General features: G+C 47.7%; 1 protein-coding gene across 1 annotated transcript in view; it reads left to right on the top strand.

Annotated features, from left to right (window-relative positions):
- The first annotated feature begins 77 nt into the window (after positions 1-77).
- The window catches only part of STX1B (syntaxin 1B), a 104,689-nt gene continuing 94,980 nt past the window's right edge, over positions 78-9,786 (top strand). Inside the window, exon 1 of the mRNA XM_053264982.1 lies at positions 78-115. The gene's annotated coding sequence lies outside the window, so the exon portion shown is untranslated. The remainder of the gene's footprint in view (positions 116-9,786) is intronic.

The following is a 9,786-nucleotide window of genomic DNA, read 5'->3' as shown; positions in this document are numbered from 1 at the left end:
TGGCTATGTAACCTAACATTGACTCCCGCTGCGCATGCGCCGATGAAACAGGTTTCTCTGCCCGCCCTCTTAACTTTAGTATGGCCTATGAGTATGGCGAGCATCGGAGGCCCAGGTATCTCTACCGGTTATTAGTTTTCTGTATGGCTCTTGCTTGGGATCAATCAACACCATAGAGCTATGTTGGTGGTTAGAGTGTCCCACCACATACTAGCCGTTACTCACTAAATCGTTGCAGATGACAACACATTATTTAGAGTAGTGAAATCTAAAACAGAGTGCGAGCGAGGAGCTCCAAAAGGATCTCTCCAAACTGGGGGAGTGGGCGACAGAATGGCAAATGCAGTTCAGTGTTGGCAGGTGTCAAGTGATGCACATTGGGACGAAAACCCCAACTTCAAGTATATGCTGATGGGATCTGAGCTGTTGGTGACTGACCAGGAGAGGGATCTTGGGGTCGTGGTGGACAGCTCATGGAAAGTGTCAACTCAATGTGTGGCAGCTGTGGAAAAGGCCAATTCCATGCTAGGGCTCATTAGGAAGGGGACTGAAAATAAAACACCTAATATTATAATGCCCTTATACAAAACTATGGTGTGGTCACACCTGGAATACAGCATACAATTTAGTGGTGTGCATGGAACCGTGCCTCCACACGGGGGGGGGGTTTCCTTTAAGGATGGGGAGGTGCAGTTACCCCTCCTGCCGCTTCCCCCCCGCCTGCGTTCCTTTTGTTAAGCAATTCTTGGGGGAGCAGCGTACCTCCCTGCCACCCCTGCCGCCATTTTCGGCCGGAAGTACCTTGCACGTGTGTGCACCCTGCGCACATTGCGTATGCCTGCCTGATGTGTGTGCGCGTGTGTGTGATGTGCGCCCACCCAACGTGTGCGTGATGTGCACATGCGCTCACGGTACTTCTGGCCACTTCCGGCCAAAAACGGGGGCAGGGGGTGGCAGGGAGGTACGTTGCCGCCCCCAGAACTGCTTTACAAAAGGAGCTCCGGTGGGGGGGGGAGCGGCAGGAGGGGTAAGTGCACCCCCCGCCCTTAAAGAACCACCCCCCCAGCACCGAACCGCTGCACTGTGCCACATTTGAACCGGTTCAGAGGCCTCTACAATGGCCTGCGGACCAGTTCGTGCACATCCCTAGATCTGCCTCTATTTGTAAAATTGGAAGAAAATATTTAGGGCTTTTCAATTTAGTAAAAAGACAACTAAGGGGGACACAAATATAAACTTATGAAATTATGCATGGTATGGAGAAAGTACGGAAAGAGTTTTTCTCCCTCTCACGCACTAGAACTTGGGGTCATATAATGAAACTGGCAGAAAGATCCGGGGCAGATAAAAGAAAATGCAATACATAATGAATTTGTGGAATTTGTTTGTTTGTTTGTTTGACTTATTTCCTGCCCTTCCAAAAATGGTTCAGGGAGGTTTTGAGGATGTGGTGATGGGCACTAGTTTAGGATTAACCATATTCATGAGCCTGATTCAGAAATTATGCTGTACGAGTGTACAGATGTCTATACACTTGTACATGTCTTTGTGTGAATGTCTGTACCCGTGTTCATTTTAAAGGGAACCTGGGGACAGGCCCTTCAAATGCTTGGTACAGATAGGAAGTGTACTTCTGTACCTGTGTTCAGCATAACATGTGAATGACTGCACCTGTGTACAGATCTCTACCTGTGTACACTGTACACTTGTATGAGTGCTGAACATAACGTGTGAATGGGCCAACAGAGGACAAGTCTATCAGTGTCTATTATTAATGAAAGGCATAAGTCTGAGGGCACATGAAAGATGCACCTCGATATGATGGAAGAAAGGTGAGATATAAATGTACGATAAATACATTTTATCCCAGCAATAAGCCAGTGTAGTGGGGAGACCCGAGTTCAAATCCCCATTCAGCCATGAAACTAGCTGGGTGACTCTGGGCCAGTCACTCTCTCTCAGCCTCACAGGGTTGCTGTGAGGAGAAACCTAAGTATGTAGTACACTGCTCTGGGCTCCTTGGAGGAAGAGCAGGATATAAAATGTAAAAATAAAATAAAATAAAATAAAGGTTAAGTGGAACTTGCAGTTTCAAAGGTGGAAATCTGCTCTCTGCCAGTTACTATGAAGCAAAAATGAGAGCCAAAAATGAGAGCCAGCCCTACTATGAATCAGGGTGAGGTAGCAGAATTGTAGGTCATTTCTCAGAAGCAGCAGCAACACAGCCCCCTCAGCACCCCTCCATGGATGGTTGCAGAGGAAGGAAGGCAAAATGGCTGTGTGTTGCTTTTGCAATATGTCATGAGCTAGCATGAAGGGAGAGGGCAATTGCCTCAGTTCCTGCTTGTGAGCTTCCTGGAGGCTAGCTAGTCACTGTGGGGAGCAGGATGCTGGATCAGATGGATTCTAGATGTTATGTGCTGTGTTATGTGAGGGTAGTCAGGCTAGTAAACATTTTGTGAAAGAATACCATAGTCTCAGCCACTTAATGGCTCAGCGGGAAGGAAGCTTGCCTAGGGAGCAAGAAGTTGCCAGTTATGGGAAACACCTATACCGGGCAGCAGCGATATAGGATGCTGCTGAAAGGCATCATCTCACACTGTGTGGGAGATGGCAATATTAAGCCCCTCCTGTATTCTACCAAAGAAAACCACATGGCTCTGTGGTCACCAGGATTCGACATTGACTCGACGGCACAACTTTACCATAGTCTCATGTGCACCTTCTGTGGAGTATTGCATTATATGGAGAGCTATAGGTGTTTCAATGCTTCTGTCAAGGAGCTTTCACTTGTTTGTTCTCCAATATAGGCAGGAAAGTCTAATTTATTAGCTAATACTAGTAAGCAAACTTTTTAAAAAGGTGCTCTTGCTCATCTTCCTAAATAACTGGAGCGAGCTGGCCCCTTCCACAGGATGGAGGCCATTGCTCAGTGGTATAACATCTGTTTTGCATGCAGAGGGTCTCAGGTTCAGTTCCTTGCAACATCTCCTGGGAGGGATGGTTTCAGGCTCCTGCCTGAAACCTTGGAGAGCTGCTGCCAGTCAGTGTAGGCAATACGGAACTAGATGGACCAATGGATCTGACTCCGCGTAAGGCAACTTCCTACGTTCCCAACACAGCTCAGTTATATTATTAGGGGATTCGTTCAGTGATAGAGCATCTGCTTTGCATGCAAAAGGTGCCAGGTTCAATCCCTGCATCTCCAGGTAGGACAGGGGAAGACTCCTGTCTGAAACTTTGCAGAACCACTGCCAGTCAGTGTAGACCAGGGCAGGGCTGCACAACTTTGGCTTGTTTGTAGATGTTGGACTAAAACTCCCATCATGCCTGACTACTGGCCACTGTGTCTGGAGATGATGGGAGTTGTAATCCAAAAACAGCTGGAGGGCTGAAGTTGTGCAGCTCTGGTGTAGACAATGCTGAGCTAAGTGGATGATGAATGGTCTGACTTGGAGAAGGCCCAGAAGTTGGAGACTTCCTAGGAAAATTTGTACTTGGCAAACCTCTGGGGGATGATACAATAATTAGTGTGTGTGTGTACAGTATTTTACAGAAAAGTGGCCTAGAGGACATAGTAAGTTCTTAACCCACAGCAAGTGATCAGTTGGATGCCTGTTCACCAACCTAAAAACAGTAAACTTGGTAAGCAGTTCTCTTATTTTTTAGGCCTGATAAGTTGAATTCAAAAGTGCCAGTTTTTCCTCAGCTGGCAAATTTCTCAAGTTTTCTTCAGTTAACTGAAAAAAATAGATTAATTTTAAACTTTCTATATGTTATATGTTAATTGGTATTTTTTGTGGTGGCATCTCTTATTACTCTCTTTGCATTTCTAATACTTTATTAGAACAGCGTTGCCAGTCATCCAGTTCAGGAATGGCATAGAGGCTATTCACAATATTATAGAAAATCAGGTTAGCCTCCACCAGCCCGATTTCCTACAACCGTGTGAACAGGGTGGATTTGATTTAAATCAAACTGATTTAAATCATGATTTAAATCACGATTTAAATCACTAGCAGGGTGGATAAAAATAAAAAAAAATCCGATTTAAATAAAAAAAATCCGATTTTTTTGATTTAAATCGGATTTTTTTGATTTAAATCGGATTTTTTTTATTTTTATCCACCCTGCTAGTGATTTAAATCGTGATTTAAATCAAATCCACCCTGCGTATGAATCACTGGGCTCAGGTGCGAGCCTGGTGGTTCTTGAGCAGGCAACCTGCTCAAGTAGCCCGCCCCTTAAACCTGGTTTGTGGAGCGAGTGCTCCGCAAACCCGGTTTTGGGGATCATGTGGAGGGCTGAAGTTGCTACTCATGAGCTACTCATGAGTAGACCCCTGGCGGGAGGCTGAAAAGCAGCCTCCCAGCTTGGGGGTCTCCCCAGTATGCCCTGCGTGATCATGAGACCCGCCTCACTGTGTTGTTCAGGGAGTAGCTGAATGCTGCTCTGAATGCCCATGTCTAGGATTTTCTCCATTATTGAAACTGAAAATATAGCTTCGGCTTAGAGCAGGGGTTTTCAACTGCAGTAATTGAAGCCCTTTGAAGCCTTGCAGGGCAGGGGGTATACAGAATGCTCCCCTGCGATACCATTGGCTCTTTCTCCAGGAGGGGAGCAGGGGGAGTGTCAGGCAGCATCCCTTTCTCGCTGAGCATCAGCTAGCATTTCCTTTGCTGCTGAGCCTGTCCGTCAGACGGAGGGAGAGGTGGGCTGAGCCTAAGCACCTAGCCAGCCAGTCACATAGAGAAGAGGAGGGAGAGGGGAAGTCATGTCAGGGATCTGCTGTGGAGGCCTGGCCATGAGGCTTCAGAGGATGGGAAGAGGAAGAAAGTTGCAGCATCGACTTAGGGGTGCTCTGTTTGTTTTTCCTGATTCCAGGGCAAATTCACTTAGCTTGTATTTTATTTCCCACCAACTTTGGCGAGATTTACTTCTATGGGTGGGTCACAATCCTTGGCCGCTTATTTGGGGTACCTAAGCTGATGCTTTGAAACAGAAGAAACAGTGTGTTCTCTCTCTCTCTCGCTCTCGCTCTGCGGAGTCAGTTTTGTTCTGGGAAACAGAATCAAGGCACTGTGTGCATACCTGCATTCAAGTGGGACCTTCCTGATTAAACCTGAGCAAGATCTAAAATTAACGGAGTGGACATCAAAAACGTGTGAGTGCGTACGCAGAAGAAGTACACACTTGTTTAAACGGGCTGAAAACCCCTGCCTTCAAGTGGTCTTTGGTCCAAGCATGTAACTCTTATGTCGAGAAAGAAAAGAGTCCCTTTAAAAATCAGAGAGGCAGAAAGTGCTGGTGGCTGCATGCGGTGCCCAGAGAGAGAGAGAGAGAGCACTCCCCTCCGAAGCCCTGCCAGAGAATACACAGTGTGCCTTCCTGGGGTGATTTTGCTGAAAAGCAGACAGGGATAGTTGATGGCACTCTGTTAATTATGCCCCTGGAAAAACTAGAATTGACTTGTGTTAAAAATATTGGCTGACATCCAGACCAAATTACTCAATATACTACACAGGAGTTACTCTAAATGCCTACTTAATTTCAGTGAGACTACTCAGCAGTAATTTACTTTGGATGTCAGCCAGTATGAGAGACTGTGCATAGGGTATGTCGACTCTCTCCCCCAACCAATAAAATTGTGTATAAAAAAAAATCCCTCAGATGGATTCCTTTTATTTCATTTATTTTTTGTCCAGGATTTCTCCCCCCATCCCCACCTCCCCAGAAATTGGAGCTTTACCTCAGCACTAATTGCCACTGCAGCCTTGGATGTTTCATTTCAAATGTATTGTATTCTGTTTTCTCAGTGCTCTTCAGTAAAGATGGTAACCTGGTGGAGAGGAGGACAGGGACCTGTACCTTCAATAGTTGTGTGGGAGAGGGAATTTTATTTTGGAAACTCAGCTTGTCAAAAGAGTAGACTATACCTCCTGAAATCCCCTTTTACACAACTATTACTGTGTCAGGAGTGTGTCCACCTTTCACTCTCATCACCCCATTGGTAGAATTTGTCAGCTTCTATCTCTGATGTCTCTCTGTTGCTTGGAATGCCAATCCTGAACCAAAAGAGGAAAACTAAAAGCCTCTTTTCCACATTTGGGATTCTGTTTAATCCCATCCCGACACTCAGTTCAGTTCAATTTGCTTGCTTCAAACCAACAACATGATTTTTGTAATCACAAAAAGAAAAATAAGCAGGACATTACAAATCCATCATCTGAAGTCTTCACAATGTTTAAGAATAATAGTAATACATGTCATGGCACGTTTGTATGTTCAAAGGGTTTCACATGCGTTCTAATCCTTACAACAACCCTGTGAAGTAAATGAGAGGAATTTTGTTCCATATTGCAGATGTGGGGGCTGAGGATGAGAGGGTCTAGCTTGCCTAAAGTATAACATCATAGCCGAAGCAGGATTTGAACCAGGGACTTCCTGATTTGTAGCTGAGGCTCCTAGCCACCATGCTACTTCAGTTGTTACTAGTGCAAGCAGCAACTCAGGAGGTTGTAAATCAAAAAGGCAGTTTACGCAATCAATAACTCGGTAGGACAAGTAGCCAGCTGCTGAATGAGATAGGACTGAAGGAAAAACCCTTGTATCCAGCGGCCGCTTAGCAGATGATGTCTGCTGGCCCCTCCCACCTTGTTTTTCGCTTGCTGGTGATAAAAATTCGGGAGCATGCACAGCTCCCTACACTGGGTAGGACACTTGTCCTATCCAGTTATTGATCGTGTGAACTGCCTTCTTGATCTTTAGCACCGTAGGAGGTAAATTGAGGCTGCACAACTTCGACCCTCCTGCAGATGTTGGGCTACATCTCCCATCATACCTGAATATTGTCCACTGTGGCTGGGGATAAGAGGAGTTGTAGGCGAAAAACAGCTGGATGGCCAAAGTTGTTCAGCCCTGAGGTCGATAATCCAGGATAAGATACTGAGGCCGTTCACATGACCTCTTGGTCAGGCGGGCGGACAGGGGGAAAGCTTTGCAAACCTTGCATCCCCCTCAGATGATCTTATTGTGCTTGGTGGGAGCACGCTGTGCACAGCACGGAGCAGGGCAGATCGCTCTGAAGCCGGGACTCGTTATCTCGGCCTCTGGGTATCCCACCAGGGGCGTAGCAAGGTTGAAGTGGGCCCAGAGACAAGATTTTAAAATGCCCCCCGTGTGTGTGTTTGTGTGTATCTCCTATGTGCCACAATAGAACATCATCCTAAATTATTTTTTAAAAGATTTTGTAAATTGTGGACGATGCAAGTCAATGTAATGGTACTAGAGAAAGACATGCTGTTCTGGTAGCTCCAGGTCTTAACACTCACATCAATTTCGGAGGATGAATACAACTGAAGGAACCCCGGGCGAGTGCACGGGCTGGGGGAGTCATTCATGTGACTTGCTTCTGGGGGGCCCTCCAAGGCAGTGGGCTCCCAGACAACTGTCTCCCCTTGCCCTATTATAGTTACGCCCCTGTATCCCACAGTGCACTGGGGGAATCCCCCAGGGGACAGGCGCTCTAGGCCCTCATCTCTGTGTCAGCGCGAGGTACAAGTAACCCACGCTGACACACGATCCCAGCTGCTGGGATAAGAGCGGGTTTGTGCCTTTAACCTCGGCTAAGAGTTTTGCACTGTGGCACTGCCTGGATCCTGGCAGTTCTTATGGGCAGCCAAGCCCAGGCTTGGCTGCTTGTGAGAGCAGCCTCCCCTGTCTGCCACTGCCCCGCTTTTTTAGGCGTGTCACTTTAATGCTAGTTCTGGCAATCAACATAACATGCAGGGTATTATAGCTAGCTGTTAGACCACACTGACTGTATTGTGGTCCCCTGAAATTGTGAACAAAGCATTTGGCTGCCCACTCTGCGAAAGAGTGTCTGGTTCTGTAGGGTCTGATTCTGCAGGGCTCTTCATGTTTTCATATTTACAAAGCCAGCCTTGTCTGTGTATAGAATTGATCATTAAACTGGTGATCTGGGATGGTTGGTACATATTTTTTCAATGGGCCCTAAAAATTAGAAGACGCAGAAGAGCCAGTGGAGGGGGTTAGGGTGGGCCTGCCTCTCCATTTTTTGCAAATAATTTTTAAATAACCAAATGTTGCTTGCACTTAAGACTGATGGTGGCCAGATAAGCTGCCCCCTCACTTTTCGGGTGCCCCCCAACTTTTAGGCAGGCTATGGACCTGAAAAGACATCATCTTAATGAGGAACCTACCAGCATTGTGGGACCCGAGACTAGAGTTCTGCCAGTGGGGTTGGACTAGCAGCTTGAATTTGGACAGAAACACACAGAGAGTTGGAGAACTAAGAACTGTAGGCAGGGCCGGTGAAAACTGGGGTGCAGACAAGCTGCGGCCCAGGTTTATATGTGTTTGTGGGGTGTGTGTGTGTGTGTGTGCGTGCGTGCACGGGCTGTGCTGCAGCCATTTCTCTTTGGAAATCTGATGCAGAGTTAGCAACTGTGCTGGCTGCTTTGAGAGTCTGCCAGTAGATCTGTAAACAAATGCGATTTACGACAAGTCTCCAGTGCTCCTCATGCCCCTGTCTCTCTCTCTTTTCATATTGTTAGGAAACAGTGAAAAGGCAAATCTCTCAAACTTCCTACCTCTTGGGAAAGTGAGCTTGTGCCGGGGGGGGGGGGGGGCGGGGAGGGGCTGGCAGCAAAATGGGGGTGTTTGGGTTGTGCTTTTGCTGCTGTTTTTGCAGGTGGAGGGGCTTGCCTTTCTGTTGCTAGGAGGGCCAAAGGAGCTTTGGCAGCTCCAGTCTGTGCGTCAGGCCAGTCCCTCTGCCGGCTGCCTTGGCAGCATGCCCTGGTTGTCTGTGTCAATAGCGCAGCCAGTGACTCAGGAGGTTGCAAAGCTCTGTGACGGGAACAGGGATGAATGGAACTCTGCAACCAAGGGGGCGGAGTGGGGAGAGGAGGAGGAGGAGGAGAAGCACGATTCAGACAGGCAGGAGATGAAAAATGGCATCCTGCAGTGGGGGCCATCCACTTGTGACACTTAATGGGAGAGGCAGGTGATGCCGCGGCTGCGTGCCTGGTTAAGACTGGCACTGGCCTGAGCCTTTTGGCTATCTGTGTGTCCTCAAGGGAGGCTCCGCCCAGGCATTCTGGTGCCCAAGGTGGGAAATCCACAGGGCACCCCCTGCCCCCCACTCCTACGAAATTTTAAGGGAGCTGAATTCCATGGGAAGTTCTCCAATGTGATTCCATGCTCTTGAGCAGCTCAGGATTGTTTCAGTGGGATTGCACAGCAAGATTTCCTGCGGGAAGTGGGTTTGGACCCGCTAGTTCAGGTCTGTCCACCACTCACAATGACACGCGCCCAGCTGTCCCTGTTTGCCAAGGACAGGCCTTGTCCTTTGGACTCTGCCCCTGACAAATCACTGCCTCTCCAGTCTTTTTGCCTTTTGGTGATGTTAAGCGTGGGTTGCCAGAGTTGTCACTTACAGTAGCTCCCTCCAGGAGCCGCTGGCAGTTTGTGGCAGGAAGGGGCGGGAATGCATCTTGCCTCTAGTTCAGTGTTCTTCATTTTAAGCCCTGAGGGTGGCTCATGGCAACTCTGTGGCTCCTGACTAATGGTTTCTTTGGCCTGTGTGAAGCTTCGGCCAAAGGTGCCACCTTTCCCAGAGCTTTCCCTACAGAGCTCCTAAGAGAGAGCTCCATCTCTCTTAAAGGGCTCCTCTAGCACTGTGAAACAAAACTTGTGGAGGGCAGCTCAGTGGGAAATCACTCCCACATTGCAGGGTTTTGGCAAAGTGTCCCCCGCTTGAAAAAC

The sequence above is a fragment of the Hemicordylus capensis genome, chromosome 6 (assembly GCF_027244095.1).
Source record: "Hemicordylus capensis ecotype Gifberg chromosome 6, rHemCap1.1.pri, whole genome shotgun sequence".
Taxonomy (NCBI): Eukaryota; Metazoa; Chordata; class Lepidosauria; order Squamata; family Cordylidae; genus Hemicordylus; species Hemicordylus capensis.
This window is presented reverse-complemented; position numbering and strand designations above follow the sequence as displayed.